Source organism: Scardinius erythrophthalmus (assembly GCF_964197995.2).
Source record: "Scardinius erythrophthalmus genome assembly, chromosome: 1".
NCBI classification, from domain to species: domain Eukaryota; kingdom Metazoa; phylum Chordata; class Actinopteri; order Cypriniformes; family Leuciscidae; genus Scardinius; species Scardinius erythrophthalmus.
In genome coordinates this window covers 1,464,573-1,488,382 of record NC_138221.1, presented here as the reverse complement: position 1 = coordinate 1,488,382, position 23,810 = coordinate 1,464,573, and positions in this window count along the sequence as shown.

The following is a 23,810-nucleotide window of genomic DNA, read 5'->3' as shown; positions in this document are numbered from 1 at the left end:
TTCTTCTTCCCAGGAATCGAGGCAATGCTGTAGTCTCCGGGGCCCACTCCCACGCCGGTGCAAGGTTCACAGTGGCCTGTGATGGACCGGTGGGTTTCCACAGGTGAGTATGCGGTCGGGGCTGTTCCTCTTCCCACACTGATGCAGGATTCACAGGGACCTACGACGGACAGGTGAATTTCCACAGGTGAGTAGACGGCCGGGGCTGTTCCTCTTCCCACACTGATGCAGGGTTCACAGGGACCTACGACGGACAGGTGAATTTCCACAGGTGAGTAGACGGTCGGAGCCTTTCCTCTTCCCACGCCGATATAGGGTTCACAATGGTATGCGATGGACACGTGAGTTTCCACAAGTGAGTAGATGGTCAGGGCTCTTCCTCTTCTCACACCGGTGCAAGGTTCACAGTGGCCTGTGGGGGACAGATGAGTCTCCACAGGTGGGTCGGTGGTCAATCGGGATGCAGTTGTCTCACCCCGACAGCCTGGACAAGCTTCCTCGGGGACGAACAGAATGGCGACTTCAAGCAGCGTGCACAGTTCTCACATTCACTCTCTTGAGATGTCCACTTTTCACTATGCGGGCAGACTGACAGGTTCACAGTGAGCTTAGGTCAAACCGGTGGGCGGGGCTTTGGCGAAGAATAGCAGAATCAACACTGCAGGTAGAGTGTGCAATTCTCACGTGTGTAGCAGGAAGATGGACACTTCACACTAGACAGGTGGGCTATGGGGCTGCAGCAGACTCAAGTCGCGGGCTGAGCGGAGCTTCTCTAGGACAGACAGAATCAACTTCAAGAATCAACTTCACACCATGGACTTGGGGTTGTAACAGACTCAAAGTCGCAGGCTGAGCGGAACTTCTCTAAAACAGACAGAATCAACTTCAACAGCAGTATACAGTTCTCACGTGTGTTGCAGGGGACAGATAACTTCACACCATGCAGATGGACTTGGTGTTGTAGCAGACTCAAAGTCACAGGCTGAGCAGAACTTCTCTAAGACAGACAAAATCAACTTCAATAGCAGTATAAAGTGTGCAGTCTCACATGTGTTGAAAGGGGGCGAACACTTCTCACCATACAGGTGGGTTAAACGGCAGGTAGCGAACTTAAGTCAACAGGCTGGGCAGAGCTTCTAAGACAGTCAGAATCACTACTTCAAAACAGAGAGGTTAGTTTGACTCACGGATGCGGTTCCTTCTAGTCCTCAACAGATGGGGCCGATCGACATTATTAAGCTCCAGTTACTGACAGTAGACCAGCATGGCACGTGGGGAGTGCACGGCAAGAGAGAATAAATCTTCCACACACACACACGGCAATTTCACTCCAAACATGCAACGTGAGGGGGGAAACGTCAATTTAAGCACTGCAATCCACTTCAATAAGTGCAGATAAGGCCAGCACTCACCCAGAGGTCTCCGTGCCACAAGCAACGAGCTTCAATGTTGGGAAAGGATGTTTCGGGGTTTTCCTCCACAGACATAGACAGGATTCACATCACCGTTCCACCACGGGGGAAGAGGGTAAGAGATCGAACATGAATCAGTATAATTCACTCAGTGACATTTAGATAGCACAATCAAAGCACTCCAATCCACCTTAAATTCAGTGTTGAAACATGCAGGTAAGAGATCCCAATGGTCGATTACTTATCTCTCTCCCTTCCAGGCAACGGTGTGCTTTCACAACTCTTCCACGCTCCTTGAGTCCCCTCCAACAGCACTTTCCCTTGCACACCACAATTCTTCTCTGCAACACTCAAATGGAACGACTTCTCACGGGGGAGAACCACACAACAGTCTCTCTTCACTGGCTTTTTATATCCTTCTCAATGCCCACATGGCTTCGTCATGGCTCTAGATTAATTCCCCACACCTGATGTTGATTTCCTCATCCCGGTTGGCAAGGCAACAGATACACATTTACACGGGGTGGTGTGTCCTTGTTATTGTACCGGAGGGGACACAATTGCGGCGAACTTTAGTTCCGCCCTCTCATTTGTCACACCGTGACAATTATGTGTAATATTATGTTCATATGTAATATGTTCACAGATCTCAAACTTTGACTTGACTTTCGTGCGAAACAGTCACACAAACGAACACAACATCGCTCAGGTCTGAATGAACTCAACATATTCTCCTTATGCTCGCTGCTGCTGCACTAAATGTTTATTTCAGAAGGAAGACGCCAGAAAAGACACAACAAAAGATAAAAATACTACAATGATTAATATTTGTAGCAAATCATCAAAAGGTTACAGGTTATAATACTTTAGCTTATGAGTGGAGAATCACACAGGCTATTTACCTTGTAAGCAGTTCCAGCAATAGATGTAAAGAATAACTTGTCCTCATCCGAGCTATTCAAGTTAAGATTATACAGCAGAGCAATATCAGCAAAAAAGAGTTTCAGTTAATAAACTGAACTGGAGAAGAGCTGATTTCTCCCCAGGGATGCACACGACATCAGAATAAAAAATGCAACAACTGACAGTCAAAAAAGCAGTCATATTTATAGGGAACGGGGTTACATTGTTCCTATGCAGTTTCTTGGGTTTTTCCAGAGGAACTAAATCATGTGACCTCAGTCTTCTATTGCCCCGGGCAAGCGGGCTTCTGGTGTCGATATTGTCCCCCATATATGGGCATTCTTCCGTCCTTTCCGTCATCTGTGTGTGTGCGTGTGTGTATGTATCTGGAAGTGTATTTGTAGGTTCATAATATCTTTCAAAACCTAAATAATTCCCTTCTTATTCTGCTGGCACACACATATTGTCCGTGACGGCACAAGAAAGACTCCCTTGCCTGAATAAAAAGGGTTATATTATTAAGGATTTTGTGCCTGAGGTGGAAAAATGTGTTTTTATCTATGGAAGCTTGTTTCTGCCACAAAAAAAAAAAAAAAAATGCGACTTTTTATCTCACAATTCTGACTTTTTTTTCTCAGAATTGCGAGATATGAAGTCAGAATTGTGAGATATAAAGTCGCAATTCTGAGAAATAAAGTCGCAATTGCGAGATATAAAGTCAGAATTCTGAGAAAAAAAGTCAGAATTGTGTGTTATAAAGTCAGAATTGTGAGATATAAAGTTGCAATTGCGTGTTATAAAGTCAGAATTGTGCAATTGCGACTTTATTTCTCAGAATTGCGACTTTTTATCTTACAAAATTTTGACTTCATATTTCGCAAATCTGAGAAAAAAAGTCAGAATTGTGAAATAAAAAGTCGCAATTTATTTTTTTTATTTTTTTTCTGTGGTGGAAACAAGCTTCCATATGTTTTTGTCTTTAAAGTTGCAAGTTTTAAAAAAAAAGTTTGTTCTTAATGAAAATTGCACAGTGGAAATGGCACCGTTGCGTAGAATGACTCAAAAAAAAAAACACACTATTGTTCCTAGAGTAAAACGTTATTCATATTTATTAGTATTGATTTAATGTCTCACGTGGCTCGTCATAGGCTCACTGTAAAGCATTTAGCAGAATCTGTTCCAGTATTATGTGTGATATTATGTTCATATGTAATATGTTCACAGATCTCAAACTTTGACGACTTTCGTGCGAAACAGTCACACAAACGAACACAACATCGCTCAGGTCTGAATGAACTCAACATATTCTCCTCATGCTCGCTTCTGCTGCACTAAAAGTTTATTTCAGAAGGAAGACACCAGAAAAGACGCACAAGTATCGCTGTGATCGATGAAAACACTACAGAAATGAGCCTGTCGCTTAATCAAACTGTATAAAAAAGTGTGTGTGATGGTTGTTGAGTGAATATGAGAAATACCGTGAACTGCTCTCCTCACCTCAGAATTGAATGCTGTTGCTTTTATATTAAAATAAATATAATGAACAAGACACCCAAAGTAGGGGAGAGCGGGGCACAAAGTAACGCTTTTTTATTTATTTTATTATTTTTATTTTACCTTTATTTAACCAGGTAAGCACGTAGAGAACACGTTCTCAATTGAAACGGCGACCTGGCCAAGATAAAGCGAAGGTGCAAGATAACATAAAGTTACACAAAAATACACAAGCAGATAAAAATTATGAATAAAAATACAAGTTTTCTAGGCAGTAGTAAAAACAGCCTTGGTATGCATACAGCTAGTGCATCATAATGTACAATAAAGAATTGAGATGATAATAAAATAACAAGGCAACTACATAAGTAGTAATAATACTGGCGTAATTGTGCAAGGAGAGATTGTGCAAATAGCGTGCAACACACAAACAGAGTGCAAGAGATTCTCAGCAGGTCACCAACGGACAAAAAGGCACCAGAGCAGAGATAAATTAAGTGCAATATTATAATTAGGGAGATCAACATGTGCAGCGAAGAGGAAAAAGCTCTGATAGTCGTGCTTTAAAAGACGTAAGGGAGATGGTGTTCTCAAGTTTCATAGTCTTTTGTAACTCATTCCAGTCATGTGCAGCTGCAAATTGGAAGGAGCTACGACCAAAGGAAGTATTTGCTTTAAGGGGTACTAGGGAAATGTACTTACTAGAGCGCAGTTTACGGACTGGTAAGGCAATGGTGAGTAAAGAGTTCAAATACAGAGGGGTTTTGTGTAGAATTGACTTATATATCAGATGGTACCAGTGGGTCAAGCGCCGAGTATGTAAGGAGGGCCAACCTACTAATGCATATAGATCGCAATGATGAGTATTAAAAGGTGCATTGGTGACAAAACGGATGGCACTGTTGTAGACCACATCTAACCTTTTCAGAAGAGTGGTAGAGGCAGTCCTATAAATGACATCACCAAAGTCTAATATCGGAAGAACAGTCATTTTTACCAGCATATGTTTGGCAGAATAAGTGAAAGAGGTTTTATTTCTGAATAAATAGCCAATTCTGGATTTAATTTTGGATTGAAGCTCGTTAATGTGAAACTGAAAAGAAAGTGAGTTATCTAACCAGATACCTAGATATTTGTAGGTGCCAACATAATCTAGACTTGATCCATCCAGAGTCAAGATACTAGTCAGGTTGGCAGGTACGGGCAATGTGCGGTTGAACAGCATGCATTTAGTTTTGCTGGAATTTAGGAACAGTTTAAGCCCGCAGAATGCATGCTGAATGGCCTCGAAGCTCTTTTGAAGATTAGTTAGCACAATATCCAATGCAGGGCCAGATGTATATAAAATGGTGTCATCTGCGTAGAGGTGGATCTGCGAGATACCAGCGGCAAGAGGAACATCGTTGATATAAACAGAAAAAAGAATTGGTCCAAGAATCGAACCCTGTGGCACCCCAGTTGAGACAGCAATAGGTTGAGACATCAGTCCTTCAGATTTAACGTGTTGAACCCTGTCCGAGAAGTAGTTGGTGAACCAGTCAAGACAGTTTTTCGAGAAACCAAGTCTACCAAGTCTGCCAATGAGGATATGATGATCGACCGAGTCGAAAGCCTTGGCCAGGTCAATAAATATGGCTGCACAGTAATGTCTTTGATCAATGGCAGTTGTAATATCATTTAAGACCTTGAGTGTAGCAGAGGTGCAGCCATGACCAGCTCGGAAACCTGATTGCATCGCAGAAAGCGTATTGTTTGATTCAAAATACTTCTGTCACGGTTCATGAGTGCGCTGCTTCCTGCTTGTCTCGTGCATTTGTTATTGTTGTCTGTGTGCCATGTGCGTGTGTGTGTGGGTGTCACCGTATTAATTATCAGTTAATCACATCATCCGCAATCAGCTCAGCGCCAGCTGTCACTCATCTCCTGTTCCTTTAAAAGACTCACTGAATCCTTCTCTCATTGTCAGATCGTTGGTCGATGTTTGTGCCGTGTTTCCCGTTTGAGTTGGTGTCTTCCTGGAGTCCTGTGCTGTTTGTTCTTCGTGTCTGGTTCCTGTCTTCACCTTCACGCCGTTTCACCGCCGGATTCATCTCGACCATCTAAGTCCCTGCGTCACCCTGCTACAGCCGTCTGACCCTCACGATCTGCCTGAGTCTACTTCTGTTCTGAGTGTTAATAAACGTACTTTCTTGAGATCGCCTGCATTTGCTTCCTTTTTTCCCAGCACGTCATGACAGAACGATCTGACCAATCGATGGGAGCAGCAGGCGAGACCCAGATGTCTATGGAGGCTTTCATCGGCACTAGCATGCAACGAATGGACGCTCAAGAGGAGGGGCTTAACAACAACGGACGTGCCATACAGGCACTGGTGACGCAGGTGTCCGAGCTAACCCAGCAAATTCAACATCTGCGCATGCCCACTGCGCCACCCACGCCGTTCGTGCCCCCCGTTCCAGCTGATCCGCTCTCCCAGTCTGAACCTCGGATGCCAGTTCCGGAGAGGTATGCTGGAGAACCTGATTATTGTCGTGCTTTCATTACCCGTTGTGAGATGCATTTCGCCCTACAGCCACGCACGTTTGCCACGGAAACTTCTAAGGTGGCATTCGTTCTCACTCTCCTGACTGGGAGGGCGACCCTTTGGGGTACGGCGGTGTGGGCGAATAGAGATCCCTGTTGCGTGTCGTTCCAGGCACTCGCGGAAGCCATGAGGGAAGTCTTCGACCGCGCGGCGGCCGGGAAGGAGGCTGCTAGGAGGCTGGCGGAACTCAGACAGGGTAATCGCTCTGTATCGGACTACGCCATTGAGTTCCGCACCCTGGCCGCCGAGTGCCAATGGAACGACACGGCGCAGTGAGACATGTTCCTGCATGGGCTGGCTGACCGCGTTCATCAGGAGATCTACGCCCTGGACCTCCCGACGACCCTCCACGGGTTAATAGAGCTGGCGCTGCGGGTGGACTCCAGGCTTGGCCGGATGAGTCGACGCGTGCCAACCGAAGCTCCAGTCCACTTCTTCAACCTCCCGAGGTCCAGTGGCACCGATGCGGTCAGCCCCATCAACGACACCGAACCCATGCAGGTGGGGAGAGCTCGGCTTTCCCGGGAGGAGAAGGAGAGGCGGAGATCCCTGGGCCTTTGTTTGTACTGTGGAGGATCTGGACATTTTCTGAACTCATGTCCGTTAAAAGGCCCAGCCCGGCAGTAACTATGAGGCTACTGTCGGGTGGGATCTCCGCTGCTAAGACCTCAGGAACACCATCAGCGACATCTACTCTCCTCCCGGTTAGACTTAGATGGTCGCATCACCAACACCACTGCCACGCACTCTTGGACTCTGGGGCGGAAGGTAATTTTCTGGATCATCACTTCGCCATCAAACATCACATTCCTCTACTACCACTCACCCAACGCATCTCTGTCCACGCACTCAACGGCCAAGACCTCCCTGTCATTACCCTGTCCACTGCTCCTCTCACACTCACCACCTCCGGAAACCACACTGAAACCATCACCTTCTACATCATGGACTCCCCCCTGGCTCCCATAGTACTTGGACACCCCTGGCTCACTCAACACAATCCCAAAATAGACTGGCAACACAGAACTATCAATGAATGGAGCACTGAATGTCATAAGTCTTGTCTTTTGTCTGCCTGTTCGTCTGTTCCCATGTCTGTCTTACAGGAGAAAGCAGCGGACTTGTCAACCGTGCCCGAGGAGTACCACGACCTGAAGGAGGTGTTTAGTAAGTCTCGAGCTGCTTCTCTTCCTCCTCACCGTCCCTACGACTGTGCTATAGATCTACTGCCAGGTAAATCTCCGCCTAAGGGCAAGTTGTATTCACTTTCTGCTCCAGAAAGGGAGGCCATGGAGAAATATATTTCTGATTCTCTGGCAACCAAATTCATTCGCCCTTCCTCTTCTCCTGCAGGGGCGGGGTTCTTTTTCGTGGGGAAGAAGGACGGATCCCTGCGACCTTGCATTGATTACCGGGGACTGAACAACATCACGGTAAAGAATACTTATCCTTTGCCGTTGATGTCTTCAGCCTTCGAGAGGTTGCAGGGAGCGACTCTCTTCACGAAACTGGATTTACGCAATGCTTATCATTTGGTCCGCATCAGGGAGGGTGATGAATGGAAGACCGCCTTTAATACCCCCAGGGGACACTTTGAATATTTGGTTATGCCCTTCGGGCTTTCCAACAGTCCAGCGGTCTTCCAGGCACTCGTCAACGACGTGCTGCGAGATATGGTAGATCAGTTCATATATGTTTACCTGGATGACATATTGATTTTTTCTTCATCTCTCCAGGAACACGTGCAGCACGTCCGACGAGTGCTTCAGCGGTTGCTAGAGAATGGGCTTTTTGTCAAGGCGGAGAAATGCGAATTCCACGCACAGTCGGTTCAATTTTTGGGGTACGTTATCTCGTCCGAGGGGATTCGCATGGACCCTGACAAGGTTAAGGCTGTGGTAGAGTGGCCAATTCCAGATTCCCGCAAGGCCCTGCAGAGGTTTCTGGGATTCGCCAACTTCTACAGACGTTTCGTCCGTAATTTCAGCCAACTAGCCGCACCTCTGACTGCCTTGACCTCCCCCCGAACTACGTTCAGGTGGACAGACGCGGCTGGCTCCGCGTTTGCCAAACTCAAGGACCGCTTTGTTTCGGCCCCTATTCTCATCGCCCCTGATTCCTCACGTCAGTTCGTGGTGGAGGTCGACGCGTCAGAGGTGGGGGTAGGAGCAGTGTTGTCCCAGCGTTCCCCCACGGACGAGAGGATGCATCCTTGCGCGTATTTTTCACACCGTCTGTCTCCTGCCGAACGTAATTATGACATTGGTAACAGAGAGTTGTTGGCCGTCAAGCTAGCGTTGGAGGAGTGGCGCCACTGGTTGGAAGGGTCGGGGGTACCTTTTATTGTTTGGACCGATCATAAGAATCTGGAATACATTCGTACTGCTAAAAGGTTAAACTCCAGGCAGGCTCGGTGGGCACTTTTTTTCGGTCGTTTTGATTTTTCTGTCTCGTACCGCCCGGGTTCCAAGAATATTAAACCCGATTCTTTATCGCGACTTTTTGATCGTTCCGAACGCCTGGTTACTCCCGAGTGCATTTTACCGGAGAGTCTATTTGTCTCCACACTCGTATGGGAGGTCGAATCGAAGGTCAAGAAGACCTTAGAAGGGGTAACGCCCCCGGTCGGGTGTCCACCGAACCGTTTATTTGTGCCGGAGGAACTACGGTCTGAAGTTATTCAGTGGGGTCATTGTTCCAACATAGCCTGTCACCCAGGAATCAATCGCACAAGGTTTTTGGTTAAGCAGCGATTCTGGTGGCCACGGATGGCCCGCGACATTCACGATTTTGTTTTGGCTTGCTCGGTATGTGCCACTGGTAAGACTTCCAATCGCGCGCCAGATGGGTTACTCCAACCGCTGCCAGTCCCTTCGAGACCCTGGTCCCACATCGCTCTAGATTTTATTACCGCCCTCCCGCCCTCCCAGGGCAACACGGTTGTTTTGACCGTGGTGGACCGGTTCTCGAAGGCGGCTCATTTCATTCCCTTGCCCAAATTGCCGTCAGCCAAGGAGACAGCGGTTGCCGTCATTGACCACGTCTTTCGTTTACATGGCCTTCCGATTGACGTGGTCTCTGACAGGGGTCCCCAGTTTGTGTCCAAATTCTGGCAAGAGTTCTGTAAATTACTGGGCGCGACTGTTAGCCTGTCCTCTGGGTTTCACCCTCAGAGCAATGGCCAGACCGAGAGAGCCAACCAGGATTTAGAGAGAATGTTACGGTGTTTGGTTTCCAAGAATCCGACTTCCTGGTGTCAACAACTGTCTATGGTGGAGTACGCCCACAATACGTTACCAGTGTCATCCACGGGCCTTTCTCCGTTTGAAGGTAGTGTAGGATACCAGCCACCTGTTTTTCCCAGTCTGGAATCTGAAGTCGCGGTTCCCTCCGCACACGCCTTTGTCCAGAGGTGCCACCGCACCTGGACTAGAGCCCGTGAGACTCTACTCCAGGTGGGGGCGCGCACTAAGGCTAACGCCGATCGCCACCGGTCTAAGCCTCCCGTTTACATCGTCGGTCAAAAAGTGTGGCTTTCTACTAAGAACATTCCTCTCCGTTCCGTCTCGAATAAGTTAGCACCCAAATTTATTGGCCCGTTCACTGTCACCAAGATTATTAGTCCGGTGGCAGTCCGCCTCAACCTTCCTCCAGCGTACAGGAGGATACACCCCGTGTTCCATGTCTCCAAAATTAAGCCTGTGTTTCGATCAGCAATTAATCCGCCTGTACCGGTTCCCCCACCGCCGCGTCTTGTAGAGGGGAACCGACGTATTCGGTTAACCGTATTCTGGACACCAGGCGGAGGGGACGAGGATTCCAGTACTTGGTGGACTGGGAGGGTTACGGTCCGGAGGCGAGGAGTTGGGTTCCTGCGAGAGACATACTAGATCACTCCCTTATTGATGATTTCCATCGACAGGTAAGGGAGTCTGGGGACGCCAGGAGGCGTCCCTAGGAGGGGGGGTACTGTCACGGTTCATGAGTGCGCTGCTTCCTGCTTGTCTCGTGCATTTGTTATTGTTGTCTGTGTGCCATGTGCGTGTGTGTGTGGGTGTCACCGTATTAATTATCAGTTAATCACATCATCCGCAATCAGCTCAGCGCCAGCTGTCACTCATCTCCTGTTCCTTTAAAAGACTCACTGAATCCTTCTCTCATTGTCAGATCGTTGGTCGATGTTTGTGCCGTGTTTCCCGTTTGAGTTGGTGTCTTCCTGGAGTCCTGTGCTATTTGTTCTTCGTGTCTGGTTCCTGTCTTCACCTTCACGCCGTTTCACCGCCGGATTCATCTCGACCATCTAAGTCCCTGCGTCACCCTGCTACAGCCGTCTGACCCTCACGATCTGCCTGAGTCTACTTCTGTTCTGAGTGTTAATAAACGTACTTTCTTGAGATCGCCTGCATTTGCTTCCTTTTTTCCCAGCACGTCATGACAACTTGATCATCTGTTTGTTGATTTGGCTTTCGAAGACTTTACTGAGACAAGGCAAGATAGATATGGGTCTGTAACAGTTGGGGTCCAGTGTGTTTTTGACTTTCTCAGTTTGTGTAAATCTACTTATGGTTCAGAGTATTTATTTTTTACCACATTCATTTCCCACATGTCTACTACAATTATGTGTTTTTGTTTTATCAATACAGTAGCCTATATACTTTTTTCTTGATATACCCCGAAAGAATGGAAGTGAAATGTGACAACATGCCCCATAGGAGGGGTACATTGTAACATGTGCAGGGGCACATTGTAACATGACCATATGACAGCTTAAAATGTTATCTGATCTAATAAAAATATTTTCTAAATAAAATACAATTAAAAAACTTTTTCATATAAAATAATGGCAATTTTTAATAATTAAATATAAACTCATTTTTGAGTTTTGACTACGAACACATGAAAACACAGCTATACAACATAGTTCAAAACCAATAAATAATTAGTCATTTCTGAACATTGACTCTCAGTCTTTATTCACCTTTTTCTCACGTTTGCTCAATAAAATTAATAAAAGTATAGAATATAATAGCATATTTCTAATAGGGGCACATTGTAACGCAGTGTGACAACATGCCCCCACCTGCACAACTGGGATTTAAACCCGGCTAGTGTCTTCTGCTAGTTAGTGAAGCATTAAATAACTATCTCAACTGTTAAATAACATCCTGGAGATTAAAATAATATCAGATTTGTCTTATTTTAAATAAACACAAAAAATAGAGATGAAAAATTAACTTAAGAAATTTAATTTTGCTATGGTTTAATAAATGTCTATGGATATCTTCCAAAAAATAAATAATTTTGCCGGATTTTTTTTTCCTATATAGTGTTGATATGGCAACTAGTAAATACACAAAGTTTCGTCATCCAAGCATGTGTGGAAGTACTTGTTATTTAATTACATATAGAGGAGAGCGGGGCACAAAGTAACGCTTTTTGACTTTCTCAGTTTGTGTAAATCAACTTATGGTTCAGAGTATTTATTTTTTCCCACATTAATTTATAATTTATTAATTTATGATAATTCACTGCATTCAGTGAATTATCATCATTTGCGTAAAATCCCGCATTTGAGCTGATCCACCGATCCTGATGGAGATATGAAGAAGTGAATGACGCGCTAATGTAAAACAGCTGTATTAGCCTGACGTACACTGAGGTGCTGTCACCAAGCGTTCGTTTTTAACCCTCTAATTTTCTGTTTTGAATTTCTAAAAATCACAGCTTCATCAGAAGGTTATGATACTTGGTGACTTTTATGGCATTAGGTATGTGAATACAAAAAAAAAATTGAGGTCATGATCCGATGCTAAGTGGTCATAAAAAAAAATAGTCACACTCATGGTCTTCGGTCAAAAATGACCGACCCATATGGAATGAATGGGAAATTTACAAAAATACAAAAATTCTCTGAATTTTGAAACTCTAAAACATCAAGAGTGAAAAACATAACATAATAATTATTATATATATATATATATATATATATATATATATATATATATATATATATATATATATATATATATATATATATATATATATATATTATATAATTAATATAATAATTATTAAAATTATTAATAAAATGTTATAAACCTTAGCAAAAAGTATTATTTGAGAATTTATATAAAAAAAAATACATTCAATCCACATCTTAAAAGTAAGTAATTTGGTCCAAAAACATCTAGAATTCACAAGCATCTCGATTTAGAGCTATTACAGTAAACCCATGCAATAACATGATTTATTTAATTTTATGTTTAATATATTGATCTTTTTTTCTTCTGAAAGCCTAGTGTCTATTTTAACCAAAAATACTGCATAGAAAAAAAAAATCATTATTTTCATTGGCAAAAAATGGACAATAAATATTGCATAAATATTAATAAGTTCAATCAAATTGTCTCAAAATACTAAATTAAAAAGAATAAATATTATAGAACAAAAATAAATTTCATTGGTTTTTACTGGGATGGAGGACGTTTCATTTTAAGGTGTCCGGTCACTTCTGACCGGGAAGGCCAAGAACGTGTCTCCTAAACGAAGACCATCAGAGGGTTAAACAATAACTATCTATTCTGTGTCTTAAGTAGGTACACAGGTATAGTAACTACAATAAACATTAGCCGATAGATCTTAACTAAAATTACCATGGTTAACCGATAATAAGATACGATTAGAGTTAGCATTTAATATTTCTTTAATATGGCCAAATCATTCACATAATAGTACATAAAGGAATGCGCATGCTCAGGCTTAAATCGGCTAGGCCAATAAGTTTGCTGAATAATAAACAAATTAAAGGAGAACTCCGGTCAATTTTAACATTGAGCTCATTTTTTTGTAAATTTGGAGTGCTGTCAATACAGAGAACAACGACAAAAATCGGTGTTGCCTACACCGTGTTATCCTCTTTTTAAAATCTGCACCCTGTTGACTTCAATGGGGCAAGTTTTAAACCTGCTTTTAGCCTCTTAACATCCTTGATGTGTCATTGCAAGTGCACAGCCAATGTGAGTGATTCCTTCAGCGTGAACACGTGTGACTCTGACTGCAGTAGATGTGAAAGATAGGAATAAAAATCATGTTTATTCAGCCAGCGCTCATACCTGTATTTACATCCTGTTTTCGGTCGAAGTCCAAAGTAATCGATTGTAGAGTTCACACGCGTGATCATAGTTAACTAAACCTATGCGCGTGAACTCGACAATCGATTACTATGGACTTCGACCGAAAACAGGATGTTAATACAGGTATGAGCGCTGGCTGAATTATTATAATTTTTATTCATATCTTTCACATCTACTGCAGTCAGATTCACCGTGTTCAGACTGCACTCTGGGGTACTACGGTTCATGTGCTCTATCACAAGCTTGTCGTTTCATCGTGGAATTAAATGAAGCGAAATCAGCGGATCTTATGTGTATACACCTCCTGTCAAAAGATGAATCTGCTTTCCACGTCGAAGAGGACATGAATCTGTGAACAAACACTCATTCGGGCAAGTTCACGACAGATTCACTTAGTAAAGTGTTGTATTTGACTAGTCTGGTGGGTTGTTTAAATGGTTGGTACAGGTTGAATTAATGTTGAGTTAATTAAAAGAGTGTTTTTATATTACCACACAGTAGTGTTCAGTTTAACGATCAATCAATCTACAAATTAAACTCACTCAAACTGTCATAAATTACTAAAACATCATTAGAATTTCAGAATTTCTTGTCCCTAATAGTCAACTTAATGCAGGGTTAACTGTAAAATGAACTGCAGCAGTGCTAATATCAAAAGAAAGGTCTGATTGTCACGAAACTGACATATGCGTCTCGTCACGGGCCCCGTGGATGGTGTCCAGAGTTCCGTGTCCCTTTGACCTTTTTTCGCACTAATTGGCCACCAACAGCCTAGTAGAATAAGTTGCACGTGGGACATCAAATAAACAGGGGCCAAAAGGGGTCAAAAGGTTGCAGCGACCCAAAATTTGACACGCTGGTAGTCCACGGGCCCCAGGGTTCTAGATCCTGGATTTCATGGTTTTAGGTTGGTTCTAAGTCTTAAAAAATAGCAAAAAATAAACTTGGCATCTCTCGACCTAGCCTGCTCGCTATGTCTCAGAGAGCCACGTGACGCAACTTTTAATCGAGTTTGGAGCACCTCGGGCCCCCGGGAACCGGGCGGGAGCCACTGACACATGCAACTTATCTCATTCATTTTCACAGGTGTTTGGTGAACATCCCACAGAACGATCCCAATGGCTCAGAATGGCTCCAATTTGAAATATGTGGCCCCTCAGGGTCCTCTTAGACAGTATGCAAAGACTGGGGTCCGTAGTACCCTGTTAAGTGCTTAATTTGCTGAGCTGGGGATGTTCTGGACTGATAATTTTCCTTGTATATTATTTCTGATTTTTTTTAGAATACTACGCAGGCCTCAAACGTGTGGCGCGGGAGTGCATGACGGATGAGTGTTCGAAGCCCCGAGGCTTTTGCACAAAAACAAAGGCTGATTTGACCAACTAAAACAGGAAGCGCCCACGTGCAACTTATTTGACATGACCCGGATATGCTTTCTGTGATCTGACTGGCCAAGGTGAGGGAGAGGAGCAGTTTTGTATGCTTTCTTGATGTTAAGAGTATACATGGTCTAAAATGTTTTCCCCTCTAGTAGCACAATCAACATGCTGATAAAAACTGGGGAGTACAGTCTTTAAAGATGCCTTATTAAAGTCCCCTGCTATAACATGTATTCCCTCTGGGTGATTGCACTGCAGTTTGTTTGCTATGGTTAGCAGGTGAGCCAAACCTGTGCTAACATTAGCATCGGGGGCTATGTAAACAGCAGTAACAGTCACTACGGTGTACTCTCTTGGTAAAAAAAATGGTCTACATATTACCGAAAGAGCTTCCAGATTAGGTGAGCAGTGCTGAGCAATGATCCTGCTTTTTGTACACCATTCATTATCCTCCTCTTATCTTACCGGAGTTCGTGTCTCAATCCTGTCGGTAGCTAGATCGGCCCGCTAGCTGCACGGCAGCATCTGGAATGAGGGGGTTCAGCCAGGTTTCAGTAATTATTGTATATCCATCCTGATTAGGTCAGTGTGGCTATACTTAAGACCTCGACATGGGAACATTACAAAGAACACAAATGAGAAACATAAACACCGACAGAAGAGCTAGGAGCCGCTGCACAGTTGCGCGCCGCCAAATGGAGTTTCCTGTGTGGTTTACAGTAGGTTTTACCTAATAAAACCACTGTAATTATGATTTATGACCTATTAATGCATTGACTACAGACCTGTCAAATAGATCACAGGTGGGATGCTGTTTTCGACTTGAAATTTTCAGCTGTTTCAGGCACACTCTTTAAGATCACTAAATCCGAGGCTTTTGGTCATACCTAGGATATCCAGATCCACCAAAGGAGGGAGATCATTTTCACATTTGGCTCCAAAACTCTGGAATAGTCTTCCTGACAGTGTTCGTTGCTCAGCCTCGCTCTCCCAGTTTAAAACTAGATTAAAGACGTATCTCTTCAGCCAGGCATTCATATAATACTTTTAATCTTACAGTTAAATCCGACCTCTAGTTCATAAACGCCAGAGGAGAACTGGCCCCCGACTGAGCCTGGGTTCTCCCAAGGTTTTTTTTTCTCCATTAGGTCACCTTGTCACTGTTGCCTTTGGCTTGCTCTGTTGGGGATATTTGGGGATATTTAATTTAATTAATCAATCAACAATACTATTGATCAGCATTACCAAACGTGGACGTTTTCCACTAGCCCTTAATCAGTGTTCGAAAAGGACAACACTTAAGGTGTTTGGGGTCATTTTGACCCCAAACTTTTAAAGAGCGATTGCATAAGGAAATATACATTTTTATATGGAAAACTATATATCATTTTTTTTATTTACTTCTCAACTATACATTTATGCTGTGTTTTTGTGGAAATTTTGAAGTTTTTTACCTATTTACTGCACAATTACATAACTAGGCCATAAATTGGCTCATGAAAAATGATTTTTTAAAGAAAAAATCACTTAAATGATGATATTAATTCAATATAAATGGTTTTGGGGCATTGCTCTATGTGTTAGGGATAGAATACTGCCATCTAAAGGTTAGTCGAAAAAACTTATTTCTTATGGGAAAGGAATTAAAGTGCAATGGCCAAATGTATCCAATAGAGGGCCATAGAGAACCATTCATTCACTCATTTTCACTTCTCCTCACAAATTTGATATATATATACATATATATATGTGAATATTTATTTAAACATTTTGAAATACATAAAAAATCTAATTATTATTATTATCAAATTAATTATTATAATTATATAATATTAATTATATAATTATTATCAAATTATTATATACATTTGCAGAACCATTACAAGTCACCACTATGACATGACTGTGTGTGTGTGTGTGTGTGTGTGTGTGTGTGTGTGTGTGTGTGTGTGTGTGTGTGTGTGTGTGTGTGTGTGGGAACAAGCTTGTTCCATGTTGCATATGTGACATTTTTCAGATTTATGCCAGTTTAGTTGATTTTATTTGCCAATTTCTATACAAATGCTCTCTGTTGCAGTGACATACATGTGTGTGTTTGTGTGTGTGTGTGTGTATGAGATAGAAAGTTCGTTCCACTTTGGGTTTATGCTCTAGGACCAGACCTTGATTTAAATGTAATTTTTTTTTTTATTTATGCCAGTTTTGTTTATTTTATTTGCCAATTTCTATAAAAATGCTCTCTGTTGCAGTGACATACATGTGTGTGTTTGTGTGTGTTTGTGTGTGTGTGTGTATGAGATAGAAAGTTTGTTCCACTTTGGGTTTATGCTCTAGGACCAGACCTTGATTTAAATGTAAATTTTTTTTAGATTTATGCCAGTTTTATTTATTTTATTTGCCAATTTCTATAAAAATGCTTTCTGTTGCAGTGACATACATGTGTGTGTTTGTGTGTGTTTGTGTGTGTTTGTGTGCGTTTGTGTGTATGTGTGTATGAGATAGAAAGTTCGTTCCACTTTGGGTTTATGCTCTAGGACCAGACCTTGATTTAAATGTAAAATTTTTTTAGATTTATGCCAGTTTTGTTTATTTTATTTGCCAAATTCTGTAAAAATGCTCTCTGTTGCAAAAACATACATTTGTTTGTTTGTTTATGTGTTTGTGTGTGTCTGTGTGTGTGTGTGTATGAGATAGAAAGTTCGTTCTACTTTTTATTTATGCTCTAGGACCAGACCTTGGTTTATATGTAGAAATTTTCAGATTTATAATGGATTTAATTTGATTTTTTTGACAAACAAAATTAAAAAAAGTCATTTTTTTCATTTTCCCATTCATTTTCAATGTGGGGTCATTTTGACCCCAAACACCTTAAAAGGTAATTTTTTTTTTACACACCTTTAGAACAACCAAATCAAGCCCAGTTTTTTTTTTGCATGTTTAGATAGGTTATTTAGGAAAAGTCCCAGAGTTTCATGCCCCTGAGATGAAGGTAACATTTTTAAAAAATGAAAGAAAAGTCCAGTGGGGTCATAATGACCCCAAACACTGATTAAGGGCTAGAAACAAACATTGATGTATTATTTTAATTTAATACTGTGAAGCTGCTTTGATGCAATCTGTATTGTGAAAAGAGCTATATAATTAAACTTGACTTGACTTGACTCAATAGACCAGTTGTGGCCCAATTGCTATGGCCACAAGACTTGCGCTCAATAGTGGCAAAAATAATGGTGGTGCAATACCATATCTCGGCACCTGGTGGCGCTAGAGAGACTAGAATGAGCCCATTCAGTACACGTACCGAGTTTCAGCTCCCTAGGACCTATGTAACTCGAGATATTGGGGGGCTCAACTCAGGGGGGGCCACTCACCCGTATCTTTCCAACAACTCACCCATATCTTTCCAACAACTCACCTGGCCATATCTCGGCACCTGGTGGTGTTAGAGACACGGGACCAAGTCCAATAGACTAGATTTGGCCCAATTGCAATGCCTACAAGACTTGAGCTCAATAGGGGCAAAAATAAAGGTTGCACACTACCATATATTGGCGCCTGGTGGCGCTAGAGAGACGAGACTGAGCCCATTTGACTGCATGTGGCCAAGTTACTACACGTACAGAGCTTCAGCTCCCTAGGACCTATGGAACTTGAGATATTGGGGGGCTCCACTCAGGGCACCCACTCACATGTATCTTTCCAACAACTCACCCGTATCTTTCCAACAACTCACTTGGCCATATCTTGGCACCTGATGGCTATGATTTAAGCAATAAAACATTTATAATTATGAAATATGACCTTTTAATGCATTGACCACAAACAGCCTACAGAGATCCCATTAAATAAGTTACAGATGGGCAATTCCTGTGATTTTACAGGAAGTGCCTACCTGTAACTTATTCGACAAGGTTCCTATAAGCTGTCCATGGACATGTCATTTTAAGGCTAATTATGCATAATTATGAACTGTAAATTATCCCAACATGTTTGATTGTCTTTTCTGTGCACTGTACTGCATGTTTTAAGTAATAAAACATTTACAACAGGGTTTCTCAAACTCGGTCCTGGAGGGCCACTGTCCTGCACAGTTTAGCTCCAACCCTAATTAAACACACCTGAGAAAGCTAATCACTAGAGGAAAAAAAATCGCTAATCATACTTAATCTCAAGAGTGGATTGTGTTTAAAGTATTTCAGGTTGTGATGTTGCTGGTGTTGTGGCACTGCATCTTCTCTCGAAGGTCAGCATCCTTCAGCTCATCACACAGCTCTTGTATTTCCTCCACAGTCTTACAGGGTTCCTCTGTGAGATCAGACTCAGAAGAGCTCGGCTGGCTCGTGTTCTGCTCTCTGAACGCTGATGTGATGTTTTCCTGGAGTTCGTCCAGTTTCACTGCGATTCTCCTCTCCAGATTCTCAAATAACTTGTATATTTCTGTCCAGAATTTGTTTTGGAACATTATTAATTAACATCATTAACAGACAGTGTGTGAGTGAGTCTAAATGATGGAAAGGCACAAAAGAAAAGAGAAAGGTGGCGCTGAGAAGATCAGATTCAGAAGGAAAAAGATTATGGATGAGCGAAATGCTCCAAAATAACAGACATATTCTGAGCATCAACGAGCAAAGAGACTACAGGGGAAATAAGCTAAAGCTCCTAATGTCTCCGCTAGGCACAGATGGGAATTAGCAACAGCTGCCAGCCAGCCAAATGTAGCACCGGTATCACACCACTTACTGCGCCACTGGACCAGTTCTAGGTTCTAAGGAGTGGGGAGCAAAAATAATTACACCAGAGACCGTTGCTTTAAGTACAAAAGGCCGGCAATTTACTGAATGCAAGACACACATAGAATAATCAGAATACAAAACAAAAAAAATACCCTGCAGGTTCTTAATATTGAGGTAAGTATAATAAATGAAAAGGTATTTCACTCTTTTTTTGTTCTTTAGTTCACCTAAGTTATTGTCAGACTAATCTAAGTTAGACCGGTCTTTTTCTATTTTAGAATTCCTATTTTTCTTCCTGAGTTAACTCTTTTTCCTTTCTTTTACAGGTAAGAAAATACCTTCAATTTACACAATCAATCAAAGTGGACCACAAGCATTTCAAGTAACATTCAAACATATGAACTCAATATGAAAATAAAAGTGTGAAACCTTAAATTCAATTGTTCAGTCCAATGAAAAGTCTCAGTTCGATTCAAAAATAATAGTTCAATCGGTTTCCAGTTCAGTTCAACAACAATTTCTGATACTCCTACCACTCTGGCAGCGAGTCACCATACGCAGAAGATTTCCTCACTGATGCGATGGAGAAGATGAGTTGAAAGTCTGGGTCTGGCTCGCCATCTTGAATCCTGTCTGTGCATGCCATGTGCACACTCACACACTGCAGGCCAATCCTCGCTCCGACCGAGCCTCAAACCAAGCAAAAAAACCTGACCTGTGTAACAGGTCATAAGCACAATAAATCAGTTTTTAAATCCTTAAATTACACAAATAAATGTTTCACAGTCGCTGAGTTGTAACGTTACTGCTACAGTGCTTTTTCACCTCTAAAATGGCGGCGGAGCGGTCTCTTTTAACTCACGGCTCCGTTTCCACACAACTACCGCACACATCTTTAATTTACAAAGCATACATTCACTTTTATAACATTCACAGTTTTCATAAACCCAAAATATTAACTGGTAAACAGTTTATGGCGAAGCATTTCCTTGTAAACAGCTAAGTTTTTAATGTTAGCTCTCCGCCAGAAAAAGAAAAATACAACATGGCAAAATGCAAGAAAACATCTCAAAACTCACCAAAACCGGGGTGGCTTAGTTCTCATAAAATCCCCGTCAGTTCCCAACCAGGTAAGTTATGTTTTTCAACTGCAAAATCAACTTTTTCACTCTTTTCTCTGCTAATTAAACACAGTTCGTTCTCTCTGATCTATCCTCTGCTCTCTCCTTCAGGCTTCCGCGCTGCAGCGTCACTGAAGTACTGCGTCTAACGTCACTAATCCCTTAAAGGGGAAGTGACATGAATTTTCTGTCAGCATACTTTTAAAGCTGCCGTCGGCAAGTCTGGCAGATTGAGTGGACTTAGCCAAGATTTTGAATGTTTACAACTCTCATGCCCCTCCCCCACTACCAACGAGCACCCGCCCATCGTCAGTGCGTGTGTACCTGATTTTCTGTGAACGTGCGCGTCTCTTCAGCATCGATCAACACCATGGACTCGGAGGTAGGCTGCCCTGGCTAATCTATCCATAGATAGCAATAACCGAGGAATTGGAAGCTTGTTAGTAGATTTTCTCATCGCCATCACGCTTCGTACAATCTATAGGCGAACTTCAGGCGCGTGTCGTGTGCATGTGATATTGTAATGTGCGCGTCTGCGCGAAGGAGGGGGGATCTGTGGCGTGTGCACGAACTGTGATTGACAGTCAGATCTCACACCCCCCTGCGCTGATTGGACCCGATGAGACGGGAGCAGGCCCGGAGTGGGTAATCGGGAGAATCGGGAGAATTCCCGGTGGGCCGCTTCACTTTTGGGCCGGCCGAGGTCTTTTTTTTTTTTTTTTTTTTTTTGGTAACGTTTGAGTCTATCTTCTCTTTTAAACACGTTCCGCATTCTGACACCGCAGCCGCAGCGCGCAGCCTCTGCATGGGTTGTACCATATGAGGGAGTTCTCCCCTCCCCTCCCATAGAGTTGGTTGGGTCCATAGCCCGTCTTTTCCAAATCGTTTTCTCTCAGGAAGGCTACCGCGGCACCGCCGGCGCCTACTGATAAGATAGGGTCAGCCCTACGTAACGGTTCGCTTCAGGGAGGATGGATGGTAGGAAGAGACCAGGGGGGGCTGAAAAAGCCAGATTAAAAAAAAGAAAGGCATTGGAGGAGGATGCTGCCAAATGTGTTAAACTTACCGAGTTATTTTCAAGAGGACAAACACAAGTGGCAACAGGTAAAGAGAGATAATGTTAGGCCTATGATTAGCATTAGCAACGTAATTATTCTGCTAATACCGTTGTCAACTTATTCACAAGCAAAATATAACATTTAATTTAAATATTAGCCTTTTTGTATCACCCAATACATGGCGATTCATAGACTTTGCAAATATTATGCAATTTAATATTGATAACAACTCAAGCTTGATCTGTGTAACGTTATGCAGTAACATTACTTTTTATTATTATTTTATTTTAATTACTAATTATTTTTTGTAGCATCTGAGCAGCAGATAAGCCAGTCCCCTGCTGAAAATGAGGAGGCCATGATGACTACAGCTACAGGTAGAGAGGATTCCAGAGTAAACAATATGAATTAAAGTTATAACCCTCAGGTTGTGTTCAAAACCCTATAACACCTTTTTTGTTCTTGGTCAAAAATGTCCGGGCTACAAAAAATAGCTTATAAATCACTTGTTATGCTATATAATCTAATATTGGATTTAATCTTTTTGTCAACTTGTTTTCTTTCAAATAGGCCTGGTTTTATATTTCTATTTGCATCTGATTAATAATAGGCCTCATTTATCTGAGAGTAGGTATCATGTTTTTGAGTAAAAAAGCATTATTTTTGAATAAATTTGGAAATATTAAATAAAATATGAAAAAAAAATGGCAATGACGGCCCACATGAGATCTCATTCCAACAAATCCGGCCTACTGTCTAATCTGAGTCTGATACCCCTGGTATATGTCCTTCTGTCCTATTTGTCATGCAATATAGGTGAGTCAGATGCTGAAAGAGCAGATATAGAGACAGCATCCAGTGAGGCAACAGCCCTGCAAGAGATTCCAGAGGCACAGGCAGATGCAAGTGTAGATGAGGAAGCCAGTCATTTTGATTATTTTGCTCGTCCTCAAGCACAGGATCTAGACACATTTTTCAATTACCATCCTCAGCAGCCCACAAAACACCACCTACTAGCTAAAGTTTTTCACAGCAAGCATGGTACCAACCGTAAGTGGTTGACATACAGTGAAAAAACACAATCACTGTATTGTTCTGTGTGTTTGGCATTTGCACCTGCTGCAAGTGAAAGTCCTTTCATAAAGGGAGGTATGAAAACATGGAAACATGTTCATCAGCGGATAGAAGAGCATGAGAAAAGTAAGATCCACAGAGACAGTGCTGATGCTTACTTTCTGTTGGCTAAAAGGGCAGATATAAAAAGCCTTCTGGCAGACAAACAAATGTCTTTACATCATGAGCAGGTGAAGAAGAAGCGTCAGGTGATGGAACGCATAATAGATGTGATAAAAGTCATAGGCAAATGTGGACTTAGTTACAGAGGGGATAAAGCAGAGGCTGCTTATACACTAGAAAATACTGCAGTCAATCATGGCAACTTTCTAGAGTTGGTAATACTTTTGAGTCGTTATGATCTGTGCCTTCAACATCACATTAGCAGTTGTATCGAGCAGAGCAAGAAGCATCATGACACTGGTGCAAAAGGTAGAGGATCTCTTGTGACTCTGCTATCAAAGGACATTGTTGGGAAAGTTGTGGATGCTCTCAGCCAGGTCATAAAGGGCACAATTTCAGATGAGGTTAGAGAGGCGGGTCTGTTTTCAGTTCAGATCGATACAACCCAAGATGTCACATCAAAGGACCAGTGTGCTATCATTGTCAGATATGTCACAGATGTAGTTCATGAGCGGTTGGTTGCTGTGGTGAACTGTGAAAAATCCACAGGTAAACATCTGACACAGCTACTAAAGAACACATTGGACAAACTTGGCATTGATATGGGCATGTGTGTGGGCAACTCCACTGATGGAGCAGCAAATATGCAGGGACCGTATAAAGGGTTCTCTGCATTCCTGTCTGAACAGTCTCCAACACAAATTCATGTCTGGTGTTATGCCCATGTTTTAAATTTGGTACTGGCAGACACAACAGG